Below are 13,269 nucleotides of genomic sequence, written 5' to 3' on the forward strand. Positions count from 1 at the left end.
AAAAGTAAAGGGCACCTGATTTTCTAGCTAAAAATATAGAGATTCCTACCGGAAAATTATCTTTCTGGGCACAATGATTTATGGATTTCCAAGAGAACAAAAGATATCCGAAGAGAAACGTCAGGTTTCTGGAAATTGCTTTCGTTTCAAGAAAATGTACCTACAGACCCCAAGTACATGTCTACTAAAATATTAAAATTTTTCAGATTTAGGAACATGCATAACGTATCTTAAACACTAAAATAGTTCTGAAGCCGGCAGATATCCACTGTCTATTCTGTAACCTACGTTTTCAGAATATCTCCACGTGCGCATAATAAGCAAATGATATGTAGTTTCCTACTTCCGTTTAATCCATAGAACTTTAGTTATCAATAGGTCTGTTTTATCTATCTGCAAAATCTCTAGTATTTATTAAGATTCTGCAAAATCTAAGTTCAAACCATCCAGTATCCAACTATTCGGTTAAATCCACTACTTCCTAATCGAAAACGATCTTATAAAAGTCAAAGGATGATCTAAATATCATCTAGCTAACAATACTCAACAAATATTCTATAAATTTAGAGTCCCCACTCTACACCGCCTGAAACTATCCCGTCCCAAATGGAATTAAAAGGCCATTTAAAAAATTTGAAGCCATTCTGGTTTATTCGATCGCAATCCGCCGTCCCATTGCGAGAGGACTTCTGGCATTTCGATCACGATAGAACCTGATGGTAACTTGCTTCCGTGCACTCCTCGAGGAATGCGGGACAGAAGGATACGGTCTTTGGAATGGACGTGCGATGCTCGCAGAACTGCGGCACGTCATCGTCGAAAATAATCGGATCAAGAAGAAGACTCCTCAGGGCATTAAAGCTGGGGAAGCTGACGAGAGGGGGCAATCTTGGAATCTTGTTTCGTGCATCAGGAATCTCTCCTGAGGCTATACAGTCTACACTCTACAGTATAGATATAACGTGTCACGTAAAAAGGATCTCACCTAGCTAGCCGTAAGTCCGTAGTGTGAGCAGCCACGGCATCTCAGCGAGTCCATGCACTATGCAATCTCACTCTCGGTAGTATCACTTGGCACTAACACTCACCATTCACAATTAAAAATCAAAATTAGAACAGGATTTAACAAGCTTGCTCTCGATAACGAAGACAATCCGACTGGGACTTCCGATTTGAGTTTCAAGTTCAGAGAGTCCAGATTTTCTTCCTATTGTTGCTTGCGTCGCACAAGAGTTGTGTTGACTCCAACTAACACATCCCGCCGGCAGCTTCCAAGCCAGCAGGTCAAACATTAATTTGCATTGGTCCAGGAAATGTTGGACCAGGCCTGATCTCTTGTTTTGCCATCAGCCTTCACTTTTGCAGATTAAAATCTGAAAGTCGATTGTGGCGACGTAGCACTACTTGACAAAGTTTCCAGTGATCAGGAGAGCTACGTCCGAGAGAACGACCAGCTTGACCGTCACTGCGACCGTGGACAACTAACGGAGGTACCGACTTGGCAGAGAACTGAGAGAACGAAGAACCGAATACAGACCGTTCCTGTGGCGTGTACATCGAAGCGTAGGGTGACTACAACTGACTGGTCGAGCCAAGTCGAGGCCGTCGTGAAAGAAGGAGCCGATCCCCGATCCGAACACGATTCTCGATCCCAACGAACCACACTGAAGAGGTTTGGGCAGGGCCGAGTTAAATCTAATGGGGCCCCGGTCTAAGGGTCCGTTTTGCCCTCTCCCCACCATGAAGATTGGTTGATGATGTTCAGGATGAGGTTTGCTCTTTCACGAGATCTTCCATGTCTTTGGATGCTTCTTGGTGCTTGGTCCATCCTGCCTCCCTCTTCTTTACTTGACTTCAGTCAACCTATCTGGGGTTCTTCTCTGTCAAGTATCCCCACCATTGGATGCTTTCCAACCCGCCCCGTGGGGCATGAGGCCCAACCGGGCACCCTGCTCTCCGCGAAATTTCAACCTCCGACATATCTCAAGTGTGCTGGTGTCCGTGAGTGTATGTGTTCGCTGTGGTAGACGATTCAGTAATAGTATGAAAACAAGATTTTTGTTTGATCAAGTAGTATGAGTTGAGTAATTTGTAGGCAAAAATATAGAATACATCAATTATTTTACGATGTGTAGAAGTTTGAGTTTTATGCAAGGAATCCCTACTCTCTAAACCTGAATCAGCGATAAGTATACCGCTAATTCAAATCAGCGATAAGTATACCGCTAATTCAAATCAGCGTATATACGCTGACAAATCAGCAAAGTTGAGCTGTTAATCAGTGAATTTTCACTGATTAACAGTTGAACTCAGCTGATTTTCCAGCGTATATACGCTGATTTGAATTAGCGGTATACTTATCGCTGATCCAAATTTACAGAGTAAGTGACTTTGAAGTAAAATAATTTATAAGATAATTTCAATGTAGAGAATTTTACAGAATTGAAAAAATGTGTTTTACTGCATTATATAATGTGTATTGGGAAAAATAAATGATAATTTAAATCAATAAATTGGTTGCATCCTATATGTTACAAAAATAAACCAGTTGGACTAACCAATTCAGTGATTAAAATAACCAACCACTTGGATGGAGCAACAACTCGAAATCTTTTATAAAAAAAATTATGTTTTGCTCCAACAAATAACTGATAAATGGGTTACAGCATATTATGTTGTACAAACCAAATTAATTTGAACAATTATGTATCTACTGATTGTTTAGGGTAATTTGTAATTGGGTTAAGTCTTATTAAACTTGAAACTATCTCAATTAGCGGAAAATGAAGCTTGTGAGCTGTTTAGCTGTAAGATCGTTCAAATCCAATTTTTGAGAAATATTTTTGCAACGTAGTATTTATTAGTTTTTGATTAATTTTAAAAATGGTTTGAAAAACAATGTAACACACAATTTTAAAAACCTGCTATACAAAGGATATTATAAATTTCCTTTCTTATACGTAAAAATTTGATTAAAGAAAGTTTGCGTGCAAAATACTAAAAAATTCCATGAATTATATGACATAAAAGTTGATGAATATTTAATCCAAATGATCTGTAATTATCCTGGTTGACACTATCACTAATAACCTATTGAAATAAACTTCTGTTGGATTTTCAATGCTTAAAGCGAATTTTCATAACTACCCATATACTTTTTTTAATTAACCATGAAACGCCTTAATTTAATGAAAATCCTAACATGCTGGAGTCCTTCTGAGGATGGATTCGTATTCAGCGAACCAAAAAACATATAGTACACCTGGTCATCTTTATGTAGACTCCCGAAAATATTTTTTAGTCATGCGTGATTTTCGAACAATTCCACTGATGTTTAGGCAAGTCGTTTCATGGTTAATTAAAAAAGTATATTGGTAGTTATAAAAATTCTCTCACTGGAAATATTAAATATAACATTTTATAGAAGAATTAAAAAAAAAATATCATTCGATTAAAATCCTCGTGTGGCTCGAATTGTTTCCCATATTTATGTGCGACGATGAACTTTTGTTCGCTGACAAATCGTCATTTTTTAAGGGATTAGATTACTTCTATAATCTTCTTTCGCTGGCTTGATTTGTGGATCGACATCCAAAACAAGTAAAGAACAAAAATTTGAAATCGCTTGATATTTTACACTCTCGTTTTTAAATTTACAATTCAACATTATAAATATAAAAAAAATCTGCCTTATTTAGAATTTTAGGTTCGACATATTCGACTTTTTTTTAAATGTGTGCATATGACTCAATAAAAAAAAATGTTTTTGCACATTTACCATAAATTGTTATTGAGTAAAAAGTTTATTGAAAAATTTCGTACTTTTTTATTATTATTTACTACTAAAAGCTGTAAGCATAAAAATATCGTCCTAATTTTTTAACAAAAAGGAAACATTTGAGTTTGAAATCGTTCAATTTTACCGATTAAAATTTTTTTCACTTTAGTCTCATGCCATAACATTTACCGGTCTTTCGGTAATGTCCACTGCACTACTACTGTAATTTTGGTTCAGTAGATTTTACATGTCGTTCAGTATGTAATACGAGGGAATAGAGGTTTATTTTACTGGAGGATAACCGTTGAATTAACCTTAATTTCATTATGACATTTACGAAATGCTAAGTGATTTTGACATTTTCACCCTTTTATTAAGAGCAGTTTGTACTGCTACGGTTACAAGAAACCCTTTACAATTCTTGATAAGTAAATATTACATTTCTTTTTTTCTGCATGCATGCATAGATATAAAGAATTTAATTATTCCACGACCTTTTATAACTTTGCTCTTGCGATTTCCCCAAAACGAACTACTTTGATTGATACATAATTAATATATTGAATAATAAACATGCTAAGACAACAAATTTTTTGTAAAAACAAAAAAGGAAAATAATCCAATTCGAGGGGTCATAAAAATAAATGTATATTTTTCAAAAAGCATTTAGAAACAACATACCCTAAAAAAAGGAACAATTCGCTTCTTTAAGCGTTTCACGTGAGTATTCAGGAGTGTATGAGAAAAGCGGGCAGTATCCTCGGCGCTTAATTGTGCCGCCTGCTTCAGTCATTTTCAGTCAGTGGAAAAAATGTGGCAGAACAATCGCTTCAGTTCGCCTTCAATCAATCAGTGTTTGGGTCATACGTTTCGTAACCACACCCATAGAAATTTAGTTACAAAAAACGGTAAAACCGATATTACAGTTTACTATAATCTTTTACGATTTAGGGAAATCGGTTATTTATATTCAAAAGCATTATAGTATTTATTAATCATTTATGGAAAAGGTACTTTGGGAAACTTATATAAGTTCTACAAAAGTTGTAAAAGAAAATGTGATATTTAAAATTCACTATATTAAATTGAAGCAAGACCACAATGTCAATTCTTAGAAAAATTGGAATAATTTTTTCACATTTTGAAAGAGACGATTCTGAAATTTTCTAAAGACTATACTAAAAATTATGAGTCATTCGAAAAAAAATGTGACGGTCGAAAATACGAAAACGACAAGTTCGTAACCCATCGTGAAACTTCACCAACTCACACTGCACAATTATAGCACATTATCATTATAATTATTAGTATTTGTACACATAACAATATAGACTACACATTCGCTGATGTAACTAACTTAACCTTTACTTATATACATAGTACGCAAACATATACATATAAAACACGCATCGCACGCAAATCACGCTGTGAGAAGGTGTTTGAAGATTCCTTATATACTAAATGGTGAGAATGTTTATAATTGTGAGAAACGGCATGATGCTTAATAACTCGACTTAGAAACATTCTAAATTAAAAGTAAAAACAGGAAAATATTCTGTTTTAATAAGGTCAAAACTGGGATTGAATTAAATTCAAAAATATCTATAGGTTTTTCATTTCTTTAAATCACCTCGTTCCCGTCTGACATTCGGCTTGGTATTAGAAGTAAAAGTGCTGGGTCAAAAATTGTAGGTGCCCTGAACTTAATACAAATAAATCAAGTATATTATTATACATTTACAAGGCCAACCATTTAAAAGAAAATGAGCTATAAATAAAATAATTCCTCATTTTTTGCGGCCACAAGTCGTCTTTGAAATCCTTGAAATCTTTATGAAATCTTTGAAACCTTTTGAAATCTTTGTGAATTCGTTAAAATTTCTAGTACTTAAAATCTTTGTGAAATCTTGAAATTTCTGTGAATTCTTTTGGAGTCATTCTCAATTTTTGTAAAATGTTTGAAAACTCTACAATCTTTAAAATACCTGAAATCTTTTTAAAATTGTTATGACGTATTTGTGAATGCTTAGTTTAAATTTTGTTTGTGAAACCTTTAGTGTTAGTTTGAAATAATTGAAACCTTCAAAATCTTCTCAGATTTGTTAAAACCTGATTTGATGGTTTAACGTCTTTGAAATATTTATGAAATATTTGAAATCTTTCGAAAGCTTTACAATTTTTGGAAATGTTCGAAATCTTTGTGAAAATTTTGAAATATGGTGTAAACGCCATTTTCAAATCTTCGAAATCCTTGCAATCTTTATGTAATGTTCAAAATCCTTGGAGAATTTTGGTGAAATCTTTTGAAATATTTGTGAATTTTCTGTATTCGTGGAAATCATCGAATTCTTTGAAATCTTAGTGAAATATTTTCAAATCTTCCAAATGTTTTAGAATCTTTGAAACCTGGTGTACTGTACACTTTTTAAAATGTTTGAAATACTTTAAATCTTAGGAAGTATTTGAAAGTCTTGTAAAAATGTTGTGAAATATTTTTAAACTAGTGATGTACACTAGGGAGGTTCAAGCAACCGACTTTCGAATAGAGGACATGCCCCCCCCCCAATTTTGTGAGGTTGCCGGAACTAAATCCCCTCCAAGTTTGAGCCAAACCGGTTAATATTAAGACGTGCCGCAAAGGCCCTGAAAATCCCATAAGATTAACATGGGGGAATTTTGCTTTTCGGAGAAATGGGTTTCAGGTTTCTGGATTTAAACTTAGCTTACAGGAGATATTCAGAATTTGTCGGGGAGCCTCTAATCAATAATTTTATTTAAATTACTTTAAATTTTGATGCCCCCTCCCTTGTAAAGCCCCAAAATTGCCCCAAAAAACTGAAATTGACATTTTTGCCAAAAATGTACACATAAATGGTCTCTTTTTCCCTTTCTTGTAATAAATTATTTTTGTTTGTCAAGTGGAATGGTTTGAAGTATTTTTCAACTAATTAACCATTATTTAAATAATTTATTTTTTTAAATAATTTTTTTTGCACTTACTTGTTGAAAGGTAGATTTTTTATGTTTGATTGGACAATTTGTCATTTTTATGAATAATGATCTTTGTTTCAAGCATTTAGTATTCGTTTAAACAATTTCTTCTTATTTAATTGTAACTTTTTCTTAAAAAGAGGTATAAAACTCTAATTTAAAAAAAAATTTAGTTAGATTTGTTTTTCTACAATTATTGTGGTAATTTGTCATTGTAAAGAGCAACATTTTTTTTCTAAACCATTATCGTATTGTTTCATAAATTTACTAAATTTATGTCATTGGAAATAAAAACACAAAATTTACCTCTCAAAAATGAAAAATTACCACATTAATTGCAAAAAGCAGAAATGTCAAATATTTATTTTCGAAAAAAATTGTATAAAAAACAAAATTTATTTAAACAAATAATAATTTATTACAAAATAAGGTACTAGTATCTAAATGGCGCAGATATTCAATAATAAGCAGAAAAGCTAACTATTTTTTAACTAGAGATTATACCTATTTTAAAGAAAAAGTTACAATTAAACATTAATTAATTGTTTAAACAAATACTAAATGCTTGAAACAAAGATCATTGTTCCTAAAAATGTCCAATCGTTCAACCAAACATAAAAAATCTATCTTTCAATGAGTGATAGCAAAAAAACTATTTAAACAAAAATAAATTGTTTAAACCATTATTAATTAGATGAAAAATACTTAAAAACATTCCACTTGACAAACAAAAATAATTTATGGCAAAAAACGAAAAAAGAGAGCATTTATGTGTAAATTTTCGGCAAAAATGTCAATTTCAGTTTTTTGGGGCAATTTTGGAGCTTCACAAGGGGGGGGGGGAGGCATAAAAATTTAAAGTAATTTAATTAAAATTATTGATTAGAGACTCCTTAACAAATTCGTAATATCTCCTGCAAGCTAAGTTTAAATCCAGAAACCTGAATCCCATTGTTCTGAAAACCAAAACTTCTCCATGTTAATCTTATCGAATTTTCAGGGCCTTTGCGGCATGTCTTAATATTAACCGATTTGGCTTAAACTTGGTGGGAATTTTTTTCCAGTAACCACACGAAATGGCGGGAGGGGGGCATGCCCTCTGATTTTGGACCACCCTAATGTACACGCCTCTTTTCAATCGTTCGAATCCATAAAATCTTCGTAAAACGTTAATAAATCTTTGTAAAAAGTTCAAAAATCCTTTTAAATATTTTTAAATCTTTAGAATATATAGAAACCTTGTAGAATCTTTAGCAATGTTTTGTAATCTGATGCTCAAAACCTGAGTGGTAAAATCTTTGAAATTTTCAATTAATAACTTTTATAATTTGTAAGTGGACTATCATAAAAAAATGTATACTTTAGCCAATTATTACCACTCTAGCATTAAAAACAAATCACTGGAAAACACGTGTCCATACATGAATCTTGACCAGTTTAGCGGAAAACACGAAGTTCTCCGATCCACATAGTGAGCGGTCGGCTATGAGGTACAATCGGCGGATTCGGCTAACCTCGTGAGATTATCGGAGTTATTCGGATTTTTTGATATAGTGTTTTGCAATTTCCTCAACTGAAGATTACAATTTCTGTTAGCGTCTATCATAGATAATAAAAATATCTCTTATTACCTTTCACTTTCTCTTTGACTATATTAATTCGTAGAATATTTATATTAACTTTTGTACCTCAATCTATTAATTCCTATAATTGCTTTTATATTATTTGAATATGTCATTATCAAGTTTTCTTATTCTGCGTTTTAATACATAAAATATCCATCTTTGCTATTGAATATAGCCATTCTTGTTCTAAAGATATCAAGTTTTCATATTCTAATTGTAAAGTTTCGTAATTACGCTAACAATAATTTTTATATTTACACGATTTCCCTAAATCGTAATCGACTATATCAATTATGAATATTGAAATATCAAGTATTATTATAAAATTTCTTTTAGTGCAGGTGTAACCAGGCATTTTTTTCCGGGAAATTAAAAAAAAATTTGAAGAAAAATATGTCCAAGTTTGATTTTATCAGCTTTTAAAATAATGAGTTGAATTGTTATATTTTTTTATTATGATACCATTCAGTTTACAATGAGTAATTCAAAAATCTTTTGATTTAAAAATTTTGCATTTTCGATTTTTATTTTTAGGTTGGCATGTTTAATTAAAGAATTTTAAAATGCAGACTTGATGTCTTGAACAATTAGACTTAAAACCGTTTAAAGTGGAAAATTTTTGATGAAAAGCATGTATCATTTATTATTTATTACTTATTAAACTATTTAGAAGTTCTATAAAAAATCAAAAATAATTTTAAATTGGAAAAAATTTAAAACAACTTATAGATTTCTCAAGATTTGGAAAGAAATATTTAAAGCATTTCAAGGGTGTTTTAACTATTTGGAATGAAAATATTTGATCTTATAACTTACGAAGTATTCAGTTAAAAAAAAAAATAACTTTTTAATTTTCAATGTTTCCAGCTTAAAATTGCAGAAAATAATAACATTTTCAAGTTCGTTGATTGATTCTTTAATTTCGAGCATTGACACTGATAACGTGGATTTATATTTTTGGAATTAAATTTGAATCTTCGAACTCTACAATTTATAAAAGTTAAAAATTCTAAAATTTTAGATTATCTGCATTTCATTTAAACTTCTTTAAACTTCTTTAGTTTGTTTTTTATTATTTCAAATGGAAGAGTGCTTAGCTTTAGAGTTCGAATTTTTTATTTTATTGAATGTGAAGAATGTTTGCAAACCGAGAAAGATACGCACAAATATTTTCATGTTCATTATGATAATATAAAACCAAAATGGCAAAAATAAAACAAACAAAAATATGTTCAAGGTGAGACTTCAACAAAAAAGATTCAAACGGCCCTGATTGTTTATGGTTTGGCGAGTCCCGAGATTTTACGAAGGAGATACATGGTACCCCCGAAACGGCTTCTATAGCGGGACTGCAGTGTAAAATCAAATATTTTTTCACTTAACAAGTATTATAAAACAAAGTGTTTATAAAAGTAAATACAAATATTATAATTATAAATTTTATAAAAGCATCTATGAAAAAAGTGAGGTTAGGTTTCCCAGATGCAACATTGCATATTCATATGTATATGACTATACGTTACGATTCGCCTAATTAATTATCATTCCGAAATAATAAATTAAATAAATAAAAATAAATTTTGCAAAGGGCTAACGTCATTTATTCCATTTACTTATTTTGTTGAGTTCACGCTTTGATACTGATACTGCATAAAAATAAAGCCTTTTAGAGAAAAACCGTTGATGACAATGCATTTTTTCGGCGTTGGCCTCGGGTGACGTCACAACCACTGTTTCAAGCCAAGAGGGCGCCGCATTTTCATTAGAAAATCGAGATTTCCGGCTGATATTTTGTAACATTTTAATAAATTATTATAAGTGAGGAAATTCCAAAATGAAGTTTTTATTTCATATTTAAATTCTTTGAGATTTAAAGTTTATAAAAAAAAACTTAACTATAAGGCGAACAACATTTTTGTGGATGACCCTATACGTGCTATGTTGCCCGCAAACAGTGAAGTGAAAGGTTGGTGAGGGATTGAGGGTCTTCGGTCCGTTGACCACTATTAAAATAATATAAAAAATATATATGTAATAATAATCATAAAATAAAAAATAAAATTCTGCCCTATGCATTATTAATGTGAACAACTTTACCCGATACAAATATTTAGAATTTGTTTATTTATACGGTTAATTTATTAATAACCATTTTTACGATTCATGCATGCATTGTGCTCTCATTGTTCTCGCACTTCATGCTCGCACGTGTGCGAGCACTATACGACTCTTTACACTCGCACTCAAGTTCCCGTCATGCAAGATGTGTTATTTTGAATCGGTTTTCCTCTTTTAGAATAAGACCGACTCTTTTGAGGCCAGGCTGCCACACTTCGTATGATTTTTAAAGCTGATAAATTATTGAGAGATTAAGAGAAATCATACGCAAGGCTATTCGAGTCCTTTTTCTCATTTAGTTGTACATGGTGTGAACGCGTTTGCGGCATGTAAGTCTTCCAAAAAAACAATAACGAGCAATATTCTGTAAGGAAGCAATTAGCGGCAATCTTGAATTCCAGTGACAGATACGCTATTCAGATGACTTTGAAACACATTCAAAGCAACTAAATGGATTTTTGTTTCCTGGGCTATCAACTTTTTGTAACTGTTTTTTTTTATTAATGTCAGAAAGAATGTTATCAAACTACCTTTCAAAAATCTTCGCTCAATATTGAATAAGTTCGGAAAAATCGACAGTTCAAAATTTAAGACATGCATTCTGCTATTTTGTGTATTTTTCTTGAAAGGCCAGGAATCACTCAAAATCACACATTAGATAATGTCAGTAAGTTAAGATGGAATTTTTCATCGTATCAGCTTTTGCAGTATGTTAACTATAGTGTGCATGGTACAAATATATAAAAAAGAGATTCCATTCGGAAGAAATACTCACAATTTTGCGATTGACAAATAGGGCAAATAGATAACAAAAACTGCTTTAACACCCAACATAATGAAATGCAGTATCATGTATAGTAGATGAATCTATATTGGTTGAAAGTTATTTTACTGTAGAATTTAAATGTTAGGAAGACGATGTACACGGGAAAGTCGGAAAATTTTATTGTTATATTTATTTCTGTGATACAATTATTAAACATTATCAAAAAGGGATTATGTCATAATTCATCTTACCACTTACTTGCCGTTACTTAATTAGAAAACTAAACAATGTGATTTCAACGTTTTTTAAAACCTTATATTATATTTACTTTAAATTTGTTGTGCCTTATACACTCAACACCTGTATAGAAGCACTCCCGCTTCACGAATTCCCAGAACTGCTGGCTCCCGTAGTTTCGTGATGTGAGAGGTACGGCGGGTCGAAAGACTTCCTCCTTCACGCGAGACAAAATAGCAAGATACAAATTCGTGCAAGGTTATATTTGTGAGTGGAAGTGATTTTTGTATGTTATTGCGACTCAGTCTACCAACTCTACCAATGGTAGCGTTATTTAATGGTAAATATAATTGATCTGATGGTAAATGGTTATATAATGGTAAATATGGCTGAAGTTAAAGACGCAGTATTTTCTACCGTATACAGTGAAACCTGGGTTTAGTGTCGGTTTTGGGACTGACGGTATGATAAAAAATAATTAAAAAATTGTTTTTCTAATACGGAGTCAAGGGCAAACTAAATGTTTAACGGAAATGAAGAAAGTTGGCTATTACAGGTTGAAAAAACATATGTTTTCCGCTTACGTACTTTTTCGGGCTGTTGAGCATCTCGTGAAAAATGAGAGCTTTGACTTGAATAATCGGTCCAGAAACACTATCTCTCACTTACTTAAACAATTCCAAGACAGCAGCATCCAAAAGCACATACCTTTTTTTTGCAAATATATATACATATGCATAAGCAAAACACAAGGCAAATACAAAATTAATTGTCTACGAAAAACATAGTTTTCACGATTCTCACGTCAACAGTTGACAGTTTAAGGTTATAAAACACTACAGTTGGACTCGAATGTTTGAAGTCGATTAATGAAGTTTCGAAACGATCATACTATCTCTCTCTTTGTCTATCCAATACTTCTTTGTTTCCTTTTTCGAATTGTAGAGCCTATTGGGTAGCTACAAGAGCCCCACCACTTGAGAAGCAATTTGAATTTCAATGAAATACTAATAATAAATCTTCTAGTAACTAATTAATTTTTAACCATAGTGTAACATTTTTGACTAAAATGAATTGATATTCACTGCTCTTTTTCATTAAAATTGCTCCAATAACTTCGAGATACTCCTCCGCGATATATATCAGTCCCATCGGCTTCAGTTGACTTTAGGCATCGAAGCCCCACTGATGGCTGACGCGAGCTCGCCATCGTGCTTAATTGCTATGTATGTGCTTCCCGCTTCGAGTGGAATACAAAATCGTCAAGACGCAGTTACCCAGGTAGGCCGTTAGGGTACAATGCCTTACATCACACTCCTGTTTTGTCATGCCTGATTGACAACCGCACATCCCCACACAGCTCCCCTCACCCATACCCATACCGCGGCATCAATTCTCGGAGACACTAAATCCAGGTTTTACTGTATTTCAAAGCATTACTTATATTAATATATGAATAATTTATAAGCTAAGTTTGTTGAATAGCAATTTATGTTATGAAGAAGGGTGTCAGTGGAGTGGGTGACGCCTAAAACGAAAGACCTTGGATACTAATGGGCCCGAGTGGAGAGCTTTACATAATGACTTTGTGAAGATCTTCGCCTGGGGTGCTTGTTAGAGAGATTGATCAGCGACTTGGGTGGGAGTAGATTTGCGGAATGAACGTGTTATTTAGATAAACCGCATGCCTAGAACTGAGTGAGTCATGCTTACCCCGAAAGCGAATTGGCCTAATGGTACGATAATAATAATAT

At 32.6% G+C, this 13,269-nt stretch overlaps 1 protein-coding gene across 6 annotated transcripts in view; it reads right to left on the reverse strand.

Annotated features, from left to right (window-relative positions):
- Positions 1–13,269, reverse strand: part of LOC117169422 (protein decapentaplegic) — a 208,222-nt gene that overhangs the window by 20,390 nt on the left and 174,563 nt on the right. The window contains exon 1 of one of the 6 annotated variants that reach the window (XM_033355797.1): positions 986–1,626. The exons of the other annotated variants lie outside the window; for them this stretch is intronic. The gene's annotated coding sequence lies outside the window, so the exon portion shown is untranslated. Of the gene's footprint in view, positions 1–985; positions 1,627–13,269 lie in introns of those variants that run through there. 6 annotated transcript variants of the gene reach the window in all.

The sequence above is a fragment of the Belonocnema kinseyi genome, chromosome 3, assembly GCF_010883055.1.
Source record: "Belonocnema kinseyi isolate 2016_QV_RU_SX_M_011 chromosome 3, B_treatae_v1, whole genome shotgun sequence".
NCBI classification, from domain to species: Eukaryota; Metazoa; Arthropoda; class Insecta; order Hymenoptera; family Cynipidae; genus Belonocnema; species Belonocnema kinseyi.